The sequence below is a fragment of the Microtus oregoni genome, unplaced genomic scaffold (genome assembly GCF_018167655.1).
Source record: "Microtus oregoni isolate MIOR12 unplaced genomic scaffold, Mior012 000019F_ref0000042, whole genome shotgun sequence".
Lineage (NCBI taxonomy): Eukaryota > Metazoa > Chordata > Mammalia > Rodentia > Cricetidae > Microtus > Microtus oregoni.
Window position 1 is genome coordinate 28301066 of NW_024543078.1, and position 23052 is coordinate 28324117.

Genomic DNA, 23052 nt, shown 5'->3' on the forward strand with positions numbered 1-23052 from the left:
CTGGATATTTTAGTTTAAACTTTTGTTAGATTTAATGTTTTCTTTGACAGGTGGGTCTAGTTCCTCTATTGTATCTTCAGAGCTTGAGATTCTCTCTTCCTTCTCTTGTATTCTGCTGTTTATGCTTGTGTTTGTGGTTCCTGATCATTTTCTCTTGATTTCTGTTTCTATAATTCCCTCAGCTTGTGTTGTCTACATAATCCATCTTTATGTCACTTATTTTTCACTCTATTACCTTTTAATATTTATTTTATTATCTTTATTCCTTTGTTATATGACTGCCTTACACTTTTTTATTACTTACACTGTCTTTTAAAGATTTTGTTTTATTTTTTAAAACTATTTCTTTATATAACTACCCATACCCATTTTTCTTTTTTTTCTTAATCCCACATACATTTTTAAAGCATATTATGACTTGTTTAAAGGTTTACTTTTGTCTGAATCTGTCTTTATTGTATATGTTACACTTTTTATCATTGTTTTAATATATTAAGCAGGCGTTACTAAGACCAGAGCAGCCACTTTGACTGTTGGTTCCAACCTTCTTGGCTTTCCACTGTGGCAGATGTATGTTTATTGCCAGCTCTGGGAGCCATGTTTACAACCTCAGCTCTGGGAAGCGGTTGGCCCATGCTGCTACCAATTAACTTGTAGTATACTTCCCACAAGCCCCATGTAAGTGCTCCTTACCAATACTTTCTGAAAGAGCCAAAGTCATTTGTGTCACCAGCATAAACCAGGAAACTGTCTCTTAAAGGGGTAACACAGGTTTTGCTGCTAACCCTGAATCAGGAAGCCTTCTCTTAAAGCTATCCATGCCTCTGCTCACTGCTGGCAAGGAGAGTCTATCTCAAAATATGTGGCTGCCAAGAAGCTCCAATTGACTCCCATTTTCATGGGTCTAGAAGCCCTTTTTGTTTTCAATCTTTTTTATGTGTTTTGTGAATATTCTTGCCCCATGTTCAGCACCATTTGTAAATAGAGACTGTGTTTTTGTTCCTGGCAACCCAGACCCAAATAATCATACAGAAACTATATTAATTACAACACTGTTTGTCATATTAGCTCAGGATTCTTATTCACTAACTCTTACATCTTAAATTAACCCAATTCTATTGTTTTATATTTTGCCATGAGGTTCATGGTTTGTTAACTCTTGCTTCTTGAGTGACTACATGGAGTCTCCCTGACTCCTTCTTCTTTCATCCTCTATCTCTGATTGGATCTTTTGCCTTGCTATATTATGCCCAACCATAGGTAAAAATAAGTTTTTTATTAACCAATGGTAATAAAACACATTCATAAAATATATAGGGGAATATCAGAGGTACAACAGAGTAAGCCAGTTCACAGAATGGATCAGAAAGCCACAAAATGAAAATAATTCTGGCACTCAGCTCTCTTCATTTTGCTTGTCCCAGCTTACCATCTCCCAGGATGTTTTCATTCACATGCAGAATGGGTCTCATACCCTCCGCTAACACTTTCTAGATATGTTCTCACCGACACACCTGTAGGTTTTCACACAAAAAAGTAAACTCCCATTTTATTCTAAACCATGCCAAGTTAACAATAAATTAATTGCAGATGTTAGATAAGAGTGCTATCTAACACTTAGATAAGATGTTAGATAAGATGTTAGATAAGAGATGTTAGATAAGGAGTGGACTGTGTATCAGAGAGCAGGTAAAAGGTACAGGGAGGAACAGTAGAAAGCATAACCAATGGTCATTCCCACTAGCTCTGGAGTGCTCAATTTTTGGATTAAGATGATACTTAGTGAAGGGGGGAATAATACCAAATCCCTTTAGAAGACATTGAATTGCTAGAAATAGGAAAGGCCTCCTTTAAACTATTGCACATAGACAAAGTGGTTTAAGCTTTTATTTTTAGTTGCAACACATACAGTTTTTTTAATGTTTCATTGCAGGGAAATACTTCAGGCCCTTTCACTTTTGTACAGTTAATCCCATTGTGTCCCTCCAACTTCTACCAGTAAAATGTCTGTAACTGCAGCTTATTTTCTAAACTTCAACTTCTGGTAGCAAATGACCTCATTTGTTGTGTTCCAGTTTTGCTTTTCCATGTGATATATATCATCTTTATCTTGCAAATACACTGAGGGTGTTATATTTCTTGTGAATAAGCTATTAGTAAGTGGTATAGACTAGCCCCATACCTTGAAGCTGTAATTCTTTGTTAAATAACCTTGTGCAGCATTAACTTAAATGTACTATAAATTTAAAGAGCTTCTTTCATGTTGTGTTTATCACTGGATTACTGTAAACAGTTTCTATACAGACCTTGAGCTCTACTACTGATTTATACCTACAGTTATTTCTGCTTAGCACCTTCTCAGCAAGTTGCATCCTAACTTATCCTTAGGAACTAGGAATGCAACTCAACTTTAAAACCTTTGCTCACTTTTACATGTACACAAAACATAAGAAATCACTTCCAGTAGAGTGGGGAGAAAGTTCAGTGGTTAAGAGCATTTGCCAAGAACCCAGATTGAGTACTCAGCACCCAAATAAGCCTCTTTCAAAAGCTTCCTTTTTCCAATTCACTTCCCTCCTAAATTTAATGTGTGTTTGTGTGTGTTCAGTTGAGTTGTATCATGGTTTCTTGAATGATCATGTATATTTACTGGAACATGGACAACTTATCGGTAGCTACACCCTGAGAAAACTAATATACTTTGTCCCAAACAGTCATTAACAGCCAATCGTGTGTCAAAAAAGGGTGGAACTTTCTGCCTCACTTCCCTCTCCTTGATGAAATGTAGATAACCAGTGCTAGAGAGAGTTCAGGAATGCAATGGCTATGGAAAAAGAAACACCTTTTCTCACCATACCTCCTTAAACCATACCAGCTCTTACATTCCCTCTGTTCCTTCTTCCACAAAGTTACCTTAGTCTTGGTCTGAGTGACGTAGAGAACTTATTTAGAGCTAAGCATTCAGCACTCACTTACTATTCTATAATTGCAAGTATTCAAGAACATTTACTCACTACAAAGCAGATTTCTATGGAAAGAAAGTAATGTCTGTCTTGTGTAACTGAACAGGATGGAATCAAACTAACCTGAAGGGATGGTTTTTGTTCCACCTTATTCTTTTGACTGAATATTAATTGAATAATATTGAATCTGTTTTTAATTGAATGTTGTGACCTCACTATTATAATATAGTTCATTTTGCCATTTTCATGAAGATTCATTTTGTCTTTGTAAATCCTTCCGAAGCATCATTGCCATCTTCATACTCAGCACTTGCCATTCATCCATGTACAGATGACCTTGTCTGCTATCTCATTAAGCAAACTGAAGTTGATAAGTGGACACCACGTGAAACCATCTCATGTGAAATAAGATGACTCAGTCTTTACCATTAGCATTATTTAGTGTTAGTGTCAGTTTCTGCCAATATAATTAATGACAGTATTATTCCCTAACAGTCTTTATTTTTGTGAAAACCCATGAGTGAAATCCTGCCTCAGAAACAAAAACCAGGGAACTGGAGGTATGATAACTGCTGGATACTTACTTTGGCTCTTTCTTTTTCAGCACAGTAAGACAATGAGACATACTTGCTCTTAATATTCCACAATATTATTCTTGACTCTAGAAACTGATTGGAAGAGTTGCATTTATCTAAAACCCCTGGTACCTATAGATAAAGTGATACTAAGGGGCAAATCATTCAGATACCTAGCCATACCATTCTATTATGCCAACTTGACAGAGGTGGAGATCCACGAATGCCTGTGATCACTGACAGAAACTCTGGCAATGCTGAACCTCTTCCTTATCAACTTCAAGCTGGCCTATAGACTTGAACAGAGAAAGCTGAAATCACTGTCATGATTATATTGCCTTAAGGTATGTGGCTAAGAACACTGACTGCTGCCAAGACAAATTCATCTGTTCTAGCCAACTTCTACATACAGGCCCAGTCTTCCAGCCTCTGTGGGAAGATCATCATTGAACTCAAACAGAACATCTTGGTCAGCCTAGGCATGTTCCCTTACATCTGTTCTCCCTTGCTTATGTATTTTTTTCTTCCTGACTACACTGAGCTTGGCCACCTTCCTCTCCTTTCCACCATTTCTTTTTCGAAAGCACTGTCCCAGGCCTGCATAAACCAAGGAGAGTTCAATTTATAATGGACTGTATGTCATATTGCAATCATCAGTACAGATCAGAATTATCTTCTTCCTACTTTCAACAACACATAGCCTCACCTACCTAAAAAGCCCTCCAACAAACACTTTCTGAGAAAGAATGTAGTCTATTAGTGCTATACCAATAAAGTAGACTTTACAGGACATCCCTCCTAGGCAGATGAATATGCATTTAGTAGATTTCTACACCAAAATTATATCCCTGGGTTATATTAAGAATATATGAATAACCACTAAAATTAGAAACCCATTGAAGGACATTAAAATTGTAGCATTTCTGATGCATTGGAAGTGATCTAAAGAGTTATAACTAGTGAAATGAAAAAGTCAACTGAAAAGGTAAACTTAAATGTAAATAAAAACAAATTAGCAAATAGTGAATCACAAATAGCAAGTAAAAAATCAGACTAAAATTTGATTCTGAAATTTTAAGATTAATAGTTTTCATTTCTCTGAGAAAGTATAAAGGTGTTCACAGAACAACAAAGTAAAGTGTTGTCCTAGAATAATATGTAACAGGAGGAATAAGAGAGCCTTGAAGTAAACTCTATAATATCTGGTACAACCAACTTTAATGGATTTTATTTTACAAAATAAAGGAAAAACTAATTTCATTAAATCTATATACTTCAACACATAAATTTTGCCCAATCAGTGAATGATATTGCATAGAATTATTCCTCCTTAAGGGTAAATACAGTAACAGCATACTATATAATCAAGCATCTTGATTATAATGAAGATCAGTATACACGAAAGGAGGTAATCACCTATACAATTTTGTATGAAAGAGGAATTGCCAAGCATAGTAGAAATTATTTTTTACGCATAATTGCCAATTCTATAAGGTGAAAGTCGATTGGGCTGAAATGAAAAAGTAACGTCCAAAGAGCACAGGCTGTGAACGCTCTGCCATATAAACAGCATGTCAACTAGTATGGCTGCTTCTATTTCATATGATCCCATATGCCAAGAAAAGCTGGAAAATAACTTTACGGAGTCTCAGAATACGATCACAGAGACTTGAAAAACATGAATATTCTGTGTTGTTTTAATTAGCCTTACCTTATTCTGTACAGAGCTATCATGACGAAAGATGCTGACAATGAAAAGGATGCTAATGATGGTATTGATGGTGGTGATAAGGGTAAATAGCAAATCGGGGATACAAACGTATGGGCAGATCTACAAATAATGTTTGGAAGGTTCCTTGGAGGATAAGTTGAATAGATATCTGATGGTCAATAGAAGATTTAATCAATCAACAAAATAAATGTACTTCCTAAAAAGCAGAGCTATTCTCTTTCATTATCATAGTACAATAAAAATTTATATAATATAAATCCATTGGTTTATTTGTAGATTTACTAAAATTTCAGTACCTGAGGGCTTGGGGTGTATGTCAGTGGTGCAGTGCTCAGCTAACATACACAAAACTCTGGGCTTCCTCCCAGAAATAAAACAAGTAAACAAGCAATCATCAAAAATTGTTCTATATTTTATTTAAAATATTGTTCTATTTTTATTTCTCCTTTCCCTTTTATTCTCCTGCTCTTTTCCTTCCCTTCCTTCTTTCCTTTCTCCATCCCTTCTTCTTTTCCTTCCTTCCATATTTCATTCCTGTCTTTAAAGTAATTTTAGTGCTTGTGTGTATGTTTGTATGCATGTGTATTTGTATATGTGTGAGTGAGAAAATGCATTTATGTGTATGTGTGTCTATGCATGTGTATACGTGTATAAGAGTGTGTATATGTCTGTACATATGTATGATCCATAAGAGTGCAGGTGCAAATTTGCATGTAGTGTTTATGGAGGTCAGAGGATAACTTTTTATTTTTATTTATTTATATTTTTGGTTTTTCGAGACAGGGTTTCTCTGTGGTTTTGGAGCCAGTCCTGGAACTAGCTCTTGTAGACCAGGCTGGTCTCAAACTCACAGAGATCCGCCTGCCTCTGCCTCCCAAGTGCTGGGATTAAAGGCGTGCGCCACCACCACCCGGCCAGAGGATAACTTTTTGAGCCAATTCTCTCCTTTCACCATGAATTCCAGACATTGAATTCTGGCTATTAGACTTGCACAGAAAGTACCTTTATCTACCAGGCTATATTGGCTGCTATATTTCTGTATTTTGCAGACAAAATTTCACACTGTAGCCTAGGACAACCTAGAATTCACTACATGTAGCCCAGGCTGACCTCAAGCTTACAGCAATCCCTCTATCTGAGTCTTCTAATGCTGGAGTTATGCATATTAGCCATCAAATATTTTTTGGAAAAGATATACCCTATATTCAGTTGTATCTTACTATGCTATTTTCACCTGAAATGGATCTTCAAATGCACTTTATCTTTAATGACCATAGCCTTTTATGTCGTCACATATTTTTCTTGAACAGGCTCCTCAATCTATATCTGTCAAGCATCATTTGATGCTGTGGGATACACTGCAGAAGTGGTAGTGTGATCTCTTCTTTTCTTCATATCACAGGGCACAGAACAGCACTACTGATGAACATCAACCATGATTCTGGACTATAAAATTTCTATTTATGCTCTGTAATGACCAGGGCCAGATACTCTGACCATACATAAATATTCATTATTATCAGACTTCCTCCAGAGCGTTACCATCAACTGATGCTCTGTATTGGAAAACACTGTTGCAGCTCTAACTCAGTATCTCTCCTATAAATACTAGTTAGAACCTTACTACTGGAAAAACCCCACCGTGATCTTCCACTTAACACTATATTTTCTTGTGTGTATGTGGACTCACAGATTGTTCTTATCTGTATGCATGTATGTATGCGGGCATGCATATGCTTATGTATTATGCATGCATTCACATATGTGTATGTGTGTATGTTTGCATATATGTATATGTTCATGAATGCATGTTCAAATATATGTGTGGTATGTATGTATGTATTTATGGAGCAGGTGGGAATGCTTACCTGTCATGACATAATTGTGGAAATCAAAGTCTATCTTATAGGAGTTGTTTTTCTTCTTTCCAACATGTGTGTCCCAGGAATTCAATCAGGTCATCAAATCTGGAAACAGATGACATTACCCTTTGTGCCATCTCTCCAGACACCTGGACTTTCTCTCTCTCTCTCTCTCTCTCTCTCTCTCTCTCTCTCTCTCTCTGTGTGTGTGTGTGTGTGTGTGTGTGTGTGTGTGTGTGTGTGTTTGCATGCACATATGGTGTATGTGTTAGCATCCTTTTTATGTTTGTCACACAGGCATGTTGCAGATCTATTTTCCACTTTCACCGCACTGGCACAAGCACGAGCTATTTTTCTGAGCAGAATTCAGTGAAAAGCTATAACACACATTCCTTGAAGTCATTTGTTTTCCTTATTGCTTTTATAAATCCTATGTTATTTTCCTAATATGTCAATAGAAGGTCCACTGAACTACTCTTTCTTCCTTTATAATGAAAACTGGAGCTTAACTTCTTTCTTTTTTTGAAAGGGTCTCCATCAGCAATGTAAGACCTAAGGCAGACTAAAGACAAGGATGTCAAATTGCTTTGAAAGAAATATCACGCCAGCTTGACTGAAATGTCTCTTCTCCTCCTTTTCTCTTGCCTTCTCTTTTCTCTTTCCCTCTTCCGCTTCTCTATTTCTCATCTCCTCACATAGCCATATGTAATTCTATTTAATTATCAATTTATATAAAGTATAACTTGATTTGTTTTACCTCTGATTTTAACTTAACAATATAGCATTGGCCACCAAGTATGCTAGAGGTACCGGTTCAGTGAGTTTAGAGATGACAGGTCCCATGTATCTAACACAACAAAATTTCCTCATTACTTTCCAGAGCATGTGAGAAAGGCTACACACCTTTAAATATACTAGATGCCACACATTTAAATGTACTGGATTGGACCAGAACCTCCTAATAGGAAGTTCTGAAGATGAACTACATATTACATAGTTGAAGGTACATTAAGATACAGTTTATAAGAAGAAAATCTAAGCAGATATAGGGCATAGTTTTGCAAATTGGTAATATGATGTTACTGCTAGCTTTAGACTCTCTTGGCGAATCTACAAGGAATAGGAACAAAATGACTTAGGAGATTTAAGAGGGAAATATCTATACAAGTAAAGTGTCCCCATTCAGAGAAATGCTATGAGAGAGGACTGCTTCCCAACATGTCTTCTAACTAGATACCAATCTTTAATAAGAGTCTTTTCAATCTGCTCAGGATTATGGTAATTGAAATCTACCTATAAAAATATTTCTTTGGGAACAGGTATCACATTCATCAAAACAGAGGTAATTCTGGTGGTGATATAAACAGAAAGCCCTTTTGAAGGCATGTGGAATATCAAAGAGCTTACCTCCCCTTGTCTAAGAAAAGAAACTAATAGTTGCATTGTGAGGGATGGAAAGTAGCCAAATAGAAGCCTGTAAATGGGAAGGACAAGTCCTGGGTTGTGTTAGTTAGCGGTTTTATTGCTTTTAAGAAGCATCATGACCACAACGACTCTTTTCTTCTTTTTTATAATTAAAATTTTAAATTTATTTTTACATACCAACTAAAATTTCTCCCCTCTCCTCTCTTCCTGCTTCCTCTCCCCATCTCCCATCCCCCCATCCACTTCTCCTCCATTCAGAAAGGGGCAGCATATGCATGGGGGTCAATAAAGCTCCTCCCCCTGTGTCAAGACTGGGCAAGGCATCCCAGCATGTTGGGAATAGGTTCCAAAAAGTAAGCTCCTGTGCTTTGAACAGGTCCTGATCCCACTGCTAAGGGCTCTACAAACAGACAAAGCTTCACAATTGTCATCCACATGCAGAGGGCCTAGGTTGGTCCCACCATGGCAACTTTTATAAAGAAAATACTTAATTTTGGTGGCCCCTTATAGTGTTAGAGATTCAATCCATTATCATCATGATAGGGAACATAGTGGCATACAGGCAGATGTGATGCTGGCTATATATTAATATGTATGCCACAGGAAGTCAATGAGACACTGGGCAGTATCCTGAGTATAGGAAATCTGACAGCCCACCAGCACAATGTCACATTTCCTCCAAGAAGGTCGTACCCACTCCTACAAAGCCACATTTCCTAATAGTGCCACTCCCTATGAGATTTATGAGGACCAGTTACATTCAAACTCACTCATGGGTGATGGCCAAAAGAAAAAGTTAACCTCACACAGCTTCAAGAGACTTTCTTGCTAACCTCAGTGAGACTAGAAGCTCAGTGGGTCAATGTTTTTGCCACTACCCTCAGATCTCAAAGATGCCATCAGCAAATGGAGCTGAGTTTCCAGGTTCTTAATCTTAGTATTCTAAAGTCTGTTTATTTGTAAATTGAATGATAAGTCAAACTAATGGAGATGAACTTCAAGAGAACACTTACTATAAAGAGGGGAATGAATTGGGTGTCTCAATCCCAGTGTCATCATCATTACACTTTAAGAACATGACAATGACATGGATTAGGATCACACTGAAATAATCCCCTACTAATAATTAATAAACAAAGTAGCAGTCACTGCTCCTATTCTTAAGGTCAACTTCTAAGTGAACGAATGTGTACTTGATGAATGGGTTTACCCTTTCACAGTAGATAAATAAGTTCATCCAAACCCTCTTCATAGGGCTAATATTAAAAGAAAACCTCTTCAGACATTTTATTTATATATAATTGACAGAATAATCTTGCAATGTTTATAAATTTACACACACACACAGAGGACATAATTAGCATCTTCAGATTTACTAAGTTGAAAGGGGTCACCTCTGTACATATTTGTGTGGGAAAGCTTCATTATATTCCCTAGCCTATTAGTTTTGAAATGTTCAAATATTTAAATTTATATATTAAATGAAATTTTATTGAAATTATTACTGTGATCATATGTACTTAACATAATTTAAATGACCAAAGCAAACCTTCAGACATTAAAATTTATTGGAGATAAAAGTATCTAATACTAGCTGAGGCTAATTAAAAGACAGAGAAAAGGAGGATAAAAAGGATACACACACATGCACGTGTATATGCATATGTATATATAATGTGTACATGCATGTGTGTGTGCATAGATATGTATGTATTTACATGCCAAATCTTCCTCATTTTAGTGGGAAAAGATGTAGTATGATGCTTTTCTTACTCATTACTATGGTACTTTCCTACATTTTCCCTTCTTTTCCAATCTTGTTTTCACTTGTCCTGTCTCCCGGTGTTAAGTTCCTGATTCCATATACCATTTTCTCCTCTGTGATGGATAGCTGTGTTTAGTGGTAAGATATGCTGTTTTGTGTACATATAACACACTATAATTTAGTTAGTTTTGGAGACAGACACTATCAATGACTGTCTTTTATCACATTTACTCTACATAACTCTTCCCTTCTACCTCTTTCATCATGAGAGAGTCCCATTACTCTAGGTTTAACCATGAAGAGCTTGCCATTTGAATAAGGTCTGGGTTTCATCATCAGTGAAAACCACTTATGAAAATCACTTAACTGAGGATATCATATTTTTTTCAGTCTTCTAGATCTGTCACAGCAAGTGAAGCTACTTAGTTATAGATGGCCACCTTTTCCTGGACCACACATGGTCTTTTGTCACTGGCCTCTATATATGACTGCCAACATATTATGAAGACTATCTCCAGGAGTTGTGTGCACAAGATTCTCTGCAATATGGCTCCCAGGCTCTAAGGGAATGCTCTGCATGCCACAACTAAAGAAATGGGACCATATCCAATAGAAGGAAGCTATAGCAAAAATTGCCCATGTACATCTCAGTATCAGTAAGTGAAACCAACTTCCTACTTGGTTCGTGTTTTTCTGACTCTTTTTTTGAGTGCTGGCCATTTTATGTTAGCTTCCACAATGGCAACTTGCTTATAGTGTTTGTTTGGTTGTTCTTGTTTGTTTTGCTTTTAATTAACTATAAGACAGTAAAAGAAAAAGAAACTGCTTACTATGTACTTTGTTATTTAATTTGAGAAAAAGTGTAAGAAGGTTGCATGTTTAATTCATTCCCAGTTATTCCAACACAACACTGTCTAATTTCTGTTTTGTCACATGAAGATTCTTCACATCTTCTTTCTAATTCCCTCTTTCATCCCGGTATTTATTACTCTATGCCAAGATTCTCCTTTGCCCACTCCAAAGCCTCCTCCTTTCTCTGCTCAGCAACTCTGAAGAGCTCATCCATACTGCCTCCACAGTTTTATTTAGAAAAAAAAAAAGACCTCTGCACCTCATTTCCTTTGAGTATGTTTACTGTGATTTTATATGCTGTGATATTTGCGATGATTTTGTTGGTGGACCAATCTACATTTTGTGGAGGTTTTTCTTTCCTAATTAACTATACACATGCTACTCTCTATTTGATTTTACCAATAAGAATGAAATTGGAATGTGTATTTTTGTGTAAATAAACTGTACTTTAACTGTTCAGGGCTGATGTTCATAGAACTCTTAGCAATTCCTGTAAAACTATAGTAAAACTGTTCTCTTCATGCCTTAAGAATTAGTACAATTCTCAGTCTCTCCCCTCGTCTCCACAGATAAGTGCAGCCATCACCCCTCAACAAAAAAACCTCTCTGTGTAGCAGAAAAATACTACTACTACAGAAAACCACAGCCAATCATAGTGCAGAGATATGGAGCCCAGTCCAGAAAAAAACTTTTACAATACAATTCCTATACCAAAGGTTCAAAGGACACTGCAGGAGAGGAGGCAGGATGATTATAAGAGCCAGAGGATCAGGGAGTTCTCTATGAGTGTCTGTCTCTTAGCAACATCAGAAGAGACACCCATAAAGTCACACCAACAGGACAGATTAAACATACGCTGAACAAGGACAACAACAATTGATGTGCTACATGGGATGGGGAAAGCTAAAGAGGACTCAAACCGACATAGGGAATTATAGTTGGCTAAGAAATGCTGGGCAATTTCTCAGAAAATTAAAAAACAACCTTCCTCAAGACCCAGCAGTACCACTTTTGGGTATATATCAAAAGGATGCTCAATAGTGCCCCAAGGACATGTGCTGAACTATGCTCATAGAAGTTTTGTTTGTCACAGCCAGAACTAGGAAACAACCTAAATGCCCCTCATCTGAAGAATGGATAAGGAAAATGTGGTACATTAAACACAATAAAGTACTATAACACAGCAGAAAAACAATAATGACATCTTGAAATTTTCAGGCAAATAGACGGAGCTAGAAAACATCATATTGAGTGAGGTAATCCAGACCCAGAAAGACAATTGTCATATTTACTCACCCATAAGTGGTTTTTAAATGTAAAGCAAAGAAAATCAGCATACAATTCACAGTCCCAGAGAACCTAGACAACAATGAGGACCCTAAGAGAGACATACATAGATCTAATCTACATGAGAAGTAGAAAAAGATAAGATCTCCTGAGTAAATTGGGAGCTTAGGTACCTTGGGGGAAGGTTGAAGGGGAGGAGAGAGAAAGGGAGGGAGCAGAGAAAAATGTAGAGCTCAATAAAAAGGCATGATACAAAGAACAATAAAAAAAAGAAATGCTAAGAAAGGGAGAAATAGTCACACATCAATTGGTAACTTAATACCAATTGTCAGCTGTGAAAACATACACACAAATAACTTTTTACAGACAGGGAAGGTTATATTAGAATATATACATATCTGTGTGTGTGTCTGTGTGTGTGTGTGTGTAGCAACAATTAATGAAAATAATTTGAAAAAGAGCAAGGGGAGGGACTGGAGAGATGGCTCAGCGGTTAAGAGCACTGACTGCTCTTCTGAAGACCCTGGTTCAAATCCCAGCACCCATATGGCAGCTCACACTGTCTGTAACTCTATTATCCAGCCTATATGTGTAAATGTATACATATAGGCTAAAAGCACCAATAAAATTTTTAAAAAAAAGAGCAAGGGGATACTGGAGTGAGTTTGGAAGAAGGAAAGGAATGGGAGAAATAATATAATTTTATTATAATCTTAAAAAGTAATATAAAAAGAATTAATACACTGGGTATAGCAATATACTATAGTTCCTGATGATTTTGAAAAATAGACACTTAGGCACTGAATTCAAAGATATGGGTGTTAGGTGTGCTGGGTGAGGCAGTGAGAAGATTTTATGAGTTTGTAAATCTTTAAGAAAGAGGGAAGGAAATGGCATTCCCTTTTCAATTAATTGACTTTCTGTCATTGTAGCACAATACCTGAGGTATCAGCTTACAAAGAAAAAAAAATGTTTACTGGCTAATAGCTCTGGAATTACTAGTCTATGGTCAAGTTTTCCTGTCATTCTGGTTCTGTGATGAGGCAATATACCATGATGGAATTACATGGAGAAGGTATTGCTAACCTCATGGTTGGCAGGAAACAAAAAGGAAAATGGAATGGAGGCCCCGTATCCTCTTTTAGCAACACCCCAATGAATTGACTTCTCCCCACAGTACCTTACCTTTTAAGTATTAGCCACTTTCAAATTATACCACAGTCTGTAGCCAAGCCTTTAACACATGGACCTTCAAGAGACATTTATCTAATCTACAGCACAGTTTAAATCAGAACTATCCAAGAATGTGTATGTGTCTCCAAATCAGTTTACCAAATAGAATGACAGTTTATAATCTTGTATTGGTACCAGCAACATAGAAGGGAATTAAAGCATATTTACCAGTAAAACATTAACTACACAAATTAACTTATTAAGAATCTGCAAAACAAAAATAAAACAAAATCAGAAAGAACAGGAAATGGTCCATGAGCTCAGCAGCTTTCTGCTTCTATTTAAGTATTCCCAGGGTGCACTGATTCACAAACCAGGCAGGTCTCTTTATTTCCTAGGGTTTGTTATTGTTATGAGTGACATTAACTACTAAGATGCTCACTTTATAATCGTGACGTTTTACATTAGCCCTAACAGTGAAAAGCTTACCTAGTGCTTTACCAAATGCATTATCTCATTTAAATTCATCTGCTACAAATGACTTCCCATGGGCCAGTAAGTGTCACCACAACTTAGCAAAATTTTAATATTGACAGCTCCGCTTACAAGTTTTTCTAATGGAGAGGACAAAGTGCTCCTTTTGCATTTAAACATGTAAGCAGGAAAATGATGGAAAGAAAATTCACTCAGCAAGGTAAACGGGTTATTGTTCTAGTTAAATGTATCATCAATTTCTTTGTGTACAGAATATGTTCCTTCCTTATGCATAAAACAGAAAAGCTTGAAAATGGAAAATTGAGTTGTTATTTCGCATTTGAGAAACATTGTCTATAGATCATTCCACTCAGCTCACACCTTTAGGACGTGATGCCAGCTGGAACTGGGTGGACAAGTGGACAGCAGTAAAAAGACTCAGCACATCCCAATACTAGCAGAGAGCCCTACCATCCTAATTGTATTGGTAGTGAAATGGTCCTCCAGAACAGGGCAAACCTCAGCCATAAAATTCACCCCAGAGAAGGCTTTGGTCAGTCCAAGGGAAATCCCCAGGATTCAGACAGGCAAAGTTCAAATTAAATTTTTTAAATGAGTGATGGCTATCATGAATGATCTTTGCAGACTTGTGCTCACCTCCTGCCCTTACAACCATGAACTCCACAGTACCAATGCTGACTTACAATGCAAATCCCAAATCGGACTCTCAGAATTATCTTATATAAGTATCAGCACGATGAAAGAAACCTTAAACTCACCTGATTAATTAATTTATTATCATAATGTAAATGTATTGTGTTATGAGAGCTCCTTTTATCAAAGAAAAAAAACTGATGTGATTTCAAATATTACATTTTGGATATTTGATATTAACCATATACTGTAAACATACATCATAGGTATTAATTCACTCCTGTCTGGCTGTCAGATTATTAATGCTACAATCATAAAAATGTACCATTAGAGAATGCATTATCAGCACTAAATCTGTGCAAAAATTATAGAGATTTCGCTTGATAAAAGTAAAAAAGTGAAAAGTGATGAGGAGTAATTATCTCAAGTTATTAAATATCAGTCAATCTTTTTAGTGAGAAATAAGGCTGCATTGTCATTTCTGGAGTATTTTTGCGGAGATGGATGTACTTGTGAGTGTTGCTTTCCACTCCCAAGCTGACTACTGCCCTCCATTATCCCTCCTGGGCACCACATCATTTGCTGTCTGAGAGGAAGCAGCACTCTCAGAGCCTTTTCACATGTCTTTGAAATCAAGGGTAACACTCTCTGATTTATTTTCCTCTTTTCTCCTTAAATGGCATTCAAGTGCTGCAGGAATTAAGTAGTGTATGATTTCGCCTGGTGAATTTTAGAATATGTGGGATTAATCATATGAAGCATGGCTTCATTGTGCATAACTATTCTCCTGTAGCTCAAACTTTAAGCACCCAAGAATGAAAATGAATTACTAACGACAAAGCAATTACTCCAACTCCTGTAGTTCACAGTTAAGCTGGAACAAAAGTAATTCCATTACAACAAAATAAATAAATCAGTTCTATGCATAGAAAGGTTCTAGGTGGAAACTTCCTTTATTGTTATATTTTATGGACATGAATTGAGTTTCCTTTTTAAAATTTAAAGCCAATGAGTAAAAGAAGAAAGTGTTGTTGGCTCAATCTTACTGTGTTGCAGTATCAGCAATAAAGTAGATCTTTTAATTAACCATTCAAGGGAGATATGTTCCTCAAAGAGGCGCACGACTTTCCATAAGGCTTTGAGTCAAAGGTGTAACAGTCACTAATGGGCCTAATACCTAGAACTCCAATTCAAACATTTTTATAGTAATATAACATTAGAAAAGTCCAGTAATTCCATGTATATTCAAGGACTTTCAGACTTTGTCTCGCATCCAGATAAGGTCAAAATTCTGAGTATTCCAGCAGAGACTACACTAGAGGAAATGCTACCCACTCCTCATATGTCTCCATTTACCCAGAGTTCTGTGGAAGAGAAGATGCAGTGGTACTCAGTTTCCTTTAAAAATATTGGAAATCCATGGCAGATAATGCTATTTTTAGAAATAGAAAAAGAGCCCAGGTGGTTCAGACAGCAGTCAGAGTCTTAATGCTCTAGAAACCATGACTCAGAAGCAGAAAGGATTTTGACTCTGCAAGTAAGAATTGTGTGAAGATCTTGTTTACCTGGAAGCCTAAAAGCTCAACAGCACTGAGGAGCTCAATGGCGCATTCATTCTGCAGTATGAGCAATCTTTTCCGTAAGACCCCCAGAGAACCCACAAATTAGGCTCAGACTTTAGAGTCTGTTAGTACCTGCGAAGATAATAAAATATTGCTCATATAGTAAAAAAATGAAATCGTCTATATTTCCTGAAAGCCTGTTTCTCCCTACAAAGCAGAAGGAATGATGTAGTAGCCAGAATGACTAAGTCCACTAAACTGAATGCTGGGAGAAAGAAGGGCGGAGTCAGAGAGAAGCCATGGAGCCGCTGCTAGAGACAGACGTGCTAAAACTTTGCTGTCTCATGGCAATACACAGATTAATGGAAGTGGGTTAAATTAAGATATAAGAGTTAGCCAGACATATGCTTAAGTTATTGCTTAAGTATTGCAAACAGTATTGCAAATAATATAGTTTCTGTGAAGTTATTTTGGAGCTGAGCAACCAGGAACAAACAAGCGGCCTTCCTACAACACTGGTTTTTGTTGTTTGTGTCACTGTAGACTTCCCAAGAGTGACAACTATTTGTTATCAGAAAAGCTCACTCATCTATCATGTTTTCCTCATCCCACCTTTCTGGACAATGGAATACTTGCTCCCTCTGACCACACTCATTCAGGTACAAAGACCTAAAGTTTGGCTTTGGAGCACATATGTCATTGTTCTTCTTTTAATATGTCTTTGCTTCCAAATTCAATATTTCCCTGGACTATAGGTATTAGAGGATGAACTGAGTATGGTCATAAGACTCTCATGTGATATGCAGGTACTTACTGCCTTTGACATCCAGGCATCCTGTGCTGATGCTTGGTGATGTACTGGAAATCCACATCATTTCTCTGTCTACCCAGTGTCCTTCCAAACCTTCAAACCAAGAGTTAGTACCATACCCGCTGTAAGCAATATATTGTCACAGATAATAGAGATAAAAATGGTTTATGAGACTCTGTCACATTATAATTGTGATAGTAGCATGCATGTAGATATTAAAATAACAGTATAATATTTAGTAAGGCACAAATATACAGTAAGAGGAAATAATGAAGATTAGTTTATCTGAAGAGACAATCACAAGAACTGAAATCAAACATCTTTGTATTGGGATGAGATGATAAGAGCTGAACGTGCCAAGATATGAAAAAGAAATTAGTGTATCCAACATTGTACAGAAGGAAGACAGATAGGAAGGTTGAATCTGTGGAATGAAATACATAAGGATGTAGATGTGGAGATATGGTTACACAGGACAGGAAAACATGATCAAGTATGAATCCCCACCCATTCTTTAAGACAATCTCCCATAGCTCAAGCTGGTCTCTAACTTAGTATATAGCCAAGGAAGAAATTGACCAATCCTCCTTCCTTTACTTCCCTAGTTCTGGGGAAACAGTCATGTGCTGTAACACTCAGTTGGTGTAGAACCAGAAATTAAATACAGAACTTCACATGCGACAATAGTTCTCTTCAAACTGAGCTATATCCTCAGCTCTGCTTTTTCTTTCTGAAAGATCAATATGACATTTATATAGAATGTAGACTATAGGAAACTGGGGCTAGTTTGAAAAACTGCATATTGGGATAACAGGGACTTCTCCAATGAGTCTTGTTGCAATATCTCAGGGTCCTAAAGCCAGATAGTATACAGGCTTTATGTCAAAACTGTCTGGCTCTCTATTGTCCCTGGTTAGATGATGTAGTCATATTTCGGGCACAGTAGCCAGAACATGTCTAATACGTCATGGCTGAGGTCCACTCACATCTATACTTCTCTGCTTGTGTGTTTACTTGCCATGTTGAAAAATAGCACACCTCAACCTATCACGCAAGAAACTTGAGTCCCAGGTCTCACATCCTAGGCACTGGTATGATGTCAACTTACAGAATATCATAAACAAAGACAGCTGTGTTTGGGGTATCAAGTCACAAGGCCAAAGTCTAATAAATGACTGATTGCATCCAAACCAAGAGCAGCACCACAAAAGGAACAGAATTACTGTCATATCTAAGGTATATGCTATGGTGCAGTCATTGATTCAAACTGAAGGCATGAGTACCCAAGAGACTGGAACATCTCTGAACAGCAATGAAACAGAATTGGACACTCCTTGCAGAGATCCCACACTCCAGGAAGACTGAAGAGGACAGATATACCCACATAGTGGGTGCCATTAAAAACCCTGAGCATTCTTTCTGAAAAAAAAAAAAGAAAGAAAGACCTCTTAGAGCTTACAGACCTTAGAGAATCTGTCTTCACCAGGAAAATTTGAGGAATTAATTTCATCATGAATTCACAGAGCAAGAAAAGGCATTATGATAATTGGTACTTACTCTGATTTATAGATGAAATAAACAATGAGAGAGAAAGGGGGATTGTTGCCAAAGAAGTTGTTTTAAATCTAAGACTTTAAGGCATACGGTCCTTCCATTAGACATCCTTAATAATACCAGAACTCTTATCCAGTCTTTCCCCACTACAAATGAGAAAAACAAGCTGAGGGAATCATTCCAACCTGGAAATTGACAACATAGTTTCTTGCTCCCAGCCCTTCCATCACATCTTCTCAACTATTCCATCCCTTTTCTCTTTACCTCCATGTCCGCCCCAGTGGCTACAGAGGGTAACTTATCTCTAACTTATTTTTCTTCCTTGGTAAAACTGATTTTTGTTCTGCTTTGCCATTCAAAGGAGGATATAAAAAGACCTGCTCTGCATCCATAGTGGCCAGATTGGAGGAAAAGGTTAGAAGAAGAGGTTAAAGTATGTGTGTTGCTGAAGGAACGCATGCTTTACATTCCCTTTACACAGCAAACAGATGGCTGGATCTTTATACGAGTGCCAGGAAGAAACAGCTGGCAAATCAAAACATACTGCAAGTGGTTAGAAGTGCTTATGAGCATTTGGAAAAAAAAACAATATTTTTGAAAGAGGAGGAAAAGTTCAAGCTTAATACTTAACATTCAGAGATGAGGCTGGATTGGGAAGCTGAGTTGCAAAAGACAGTACAGAGGGGAAGAATTCTGCTTGGATTTGCAGCCTCCTGCACAGACATCTGCTGGGGAAAGATGCAATGTTTAGGGTGCACTTAAAGTAAACTTAATGCAAAGAAAGTAAAAGTGGGGGATAATGCTCAACAAAGACCAAGAGGGAAAGAGACACAGAGCATAAAGAGAAAAGAACAGAGGAGAGAGGGCCCACTCTTTGAATGAAAATTCCATTGTGATTATATTTGAGTATTGTGGTGCATAAATCTAATTAATCTTTATCAATAAAAATCAGGAGTCAGATATCAGGGTAAAAACCTGAAGGATCAGATAAGCATCAGTGCAGCCACTAGTGACTTCTTACCTCCTCTATTCCTTTATTTAAAAGGGCAAAGATCTTGTCTCTGCCCCACCTTATCATTTTCTGTCTCTCCTCTGTACAGACCTCCAGACCTCTTTTGCTAACTAGTCACTAGCTCTGCCCTCTGACTCCAAGCAAGCTTCGTTTGTCAGAACCCAATGAAAATATCACACAACAGTATTTTCTTAATTAGGGTTTATATTGCTGCAAAGAGACATCTTGACCACAGCAACTCTTATAAAGAAAACCTTTAATTGAGGGGGCTTGCTTACACTTTTAAAGAATCAATCCATTATCATAACGGCAGGGAATATGAGGATACATAGGCAGACATGATGCTGGAATAGTAGCTGAGAGCCCTACATCTTGCAGGCCACAGGAAGTTGACTGAGTGGTATCCCAAGCACATAAAACCTCAAAGCCTGCCCCCACAGTGACACACTTCTCTAACAAGGCCATATCCACTTAAAAAACAAAAACACCTCACAGTACCAATTCCTATGAGATTATGGGGCTAATTATATTCATACTCCCACAGGCATTTAACAGAAAACACTTCAGAGCCTCCAGCCATTTCTTTTATCATAGGAGAAATACATAGCTGCCAAACTGCAGATGATCAAAACCTTCAGTTTAGATTCAAACCTTCCAGGCCATACCACTTGGGTGGGTAGCCCAGAACAGAGGTGATTGCACATTATTAACAAATGAAAGACAAAAGTTACCTTTTATTCCTTTTCACCACCAAAGTATCACTAGACAGAAGAGTGACGGTATCGCATACACTTGAAGGGCATTCAACAATTTACACATGACGTGTCAGTTGCCTGTATTCTATTCCATCACTTATATTATGAGAGTCTGTTGAAGCTTTAGATGAAATTTGAGTATTCAATACCAAATTTCATATGTCCCAGGCTTGTCACGGTGTGAAGGTAGTGGGGTATTTTTGTTCTTTGGCCTATAAAAGTCAACAAGTGGAATGTCATCTGGAGAGATACATTTTTATGGTTCTCAAGGGAACACCTATTGTTACCAGGATATTAGTAAATTATTATAAATCTTTTGCTTTCTCTCTCACTATGTTCTCTTTTCTGTGTGTGCTCTCATCATGAAGGTGTCTACAATGAAGCTCTTTAAAAAGGCCAAAAAAAGGATGTGACTGATCTTAGACTTTTTATCGCCAAAGCTAAATTACATATATAACTTTTCTTTTTAAAGTACTCAACCTTAGTTATTGCATTATAAATATGATTATTTTACTAGAAATGTAAGAATAAGTGTCTTTCTTATAATCTTGCTGTCAGAATTAAGATTAAACTCAAAATTATATAAAATCTGTTCTTCATATGGAATATGATCAATAAATTCATAGAATGTTTACTTCACTGATAGCTTCAGAACAATGAGAAACTGAAAGTAGGCATTTGCTATTCTATACTATACCACTGTGAAGGTTTACAGTATATGATCACTAACATTTAAATATGCCTTCTTTACTTCATTTTATATAAATAAATATTTATTTTTTTTACTCTATTTAAGATTTGGGAGTTATAGGAATCATGAATTCCAAAAAGAGAGGTCAAATATAAAATGTTTTTCAGATATTTTAGTATCACTATTTCAAACATTTTGAAGGGAGTATATAAGAAAGACTGTTTTTGTTTCAATATCTAACATAATTCAACTTCCTTCTAGATAAATTCCAAAAGTTCAGGGAAACTTAACAATTTAGGATTTAGATGCTTGAAGATGCTCATTAATAAAACAGGAATTCAGTACTTCACTCCCCTTTTAGCTTAAGAATTGTCTTGTTGATAGGTGGATAGCAATGAATCTTTTGCAAATTGGTTCTATAAGAAAGAAGTAGCCTCTTTGTAGTTTTCTATCTCTTCCTGTTTTTCCAGACTCATCTATTCATATCCAGAGTGCTTTCTGAAGGTTGAACCTTTTATTTTATTTTTTTTATTTTTTTTTTTTTTATTTTTTTTTTTTTTTGGTTTTTCGAGACAGGGTTTCTCTGTGGTTTTGGAGCCTGTCCTGGAACTAGCTCTTGTAGACCAGGCTGGTCTCGAACTCACAGAGATCCGCCTGCCTCTGCCTCCCGAGTGCTGGGATTAAAGGCGTGCGCCACCACCGCCCGGCATGCCTCTATTCAAAACTCTAGTCGAGCTGGAGGTTGGATGAAGTTCTGATCTTTATCTCTTCCTCTGATCCCATGAAACTCATTTAGAGTTCTTTCCCGCTTATTAAGTATTCATTAAATATACTCTATTAAAATTAGAGATGAGATTTGACTCAAAAATATTAGTATCTGGGAAAGGAGAAATAAAGATATGGACTAGTCTGATTCTGTTAGTATTTTGAGACCTAAGTGGCGATCCTAGCTTGGATACCTTTGGCCAACTCACTCTTCCAACAGAAGAGCCCCCTGAATATTCCAGAAACCATATTTTTTTCAGTTGGAAATCACTGCTGGAAACATCTGTGTTCCTTGTGAGGTAATAGCTAGTTATGAAAATGGATGTATTTGATTCTCAGCCATCTGAAGAACTCCTTTCTCTTCTACATTTAAAGGGGGAAACCAGAGTTATTATGGTTAGAATGCTCTCTTATTTCAAGTAGAAATTGGTCTCCCTGTATGTTCCATCTGTTGGCCCTGGTTTTGTGCAGTGGAGCAGCTCTGCTAAGTTATTTTCTGCTTCAGCACATAGTCATGAGCAGCAGATTCCCTCAGGGGTAGAACAGCTGTGGCCACTAATGACATAGCAGAAAGGGCTGCTCCCCTAAAGCACTGTATTACAAGATGAGTGGGAATATCTGTACAGTTTCCAGTTCCACAATTCTTTAAGAAATTGTAATAACTTGGGATGAAGATCAATGGTAGAGTGCTTTTCTAGTACCCAATACCACAATAGAGGGAAGAATAGAACAAGAGAGATTGGTGAAAGGGCATATATGAGCTTAATTACTTATGGATTCAATTTATAAATATATTTAATTAAATTACAATTACATTACTATCTCTTCCTTTCCTCATCCAATCCTACCTATGCCTCCTCCCTCATACTTTTCTGATGCCCTCCATACTCTCTCTAAAATTGGTGGCATTTTTACTTTGATTAATATTGTTATCAGTATTTATACATAATATTTCTTCCATTGATTCCATAACTCTATGGAAATGTTATCTAATAAAAACTATCTAGTCAGACCCAAGAACACAGAATTTAAAAGAACAATAATCATCATTTGCTGTAGGAACTCCTTCAGCCAGCAGCCTTTAAGATACCAGCCCACTTGGGCCTGGCGTCTTATACTATAAATGCCAACATAAAGCAC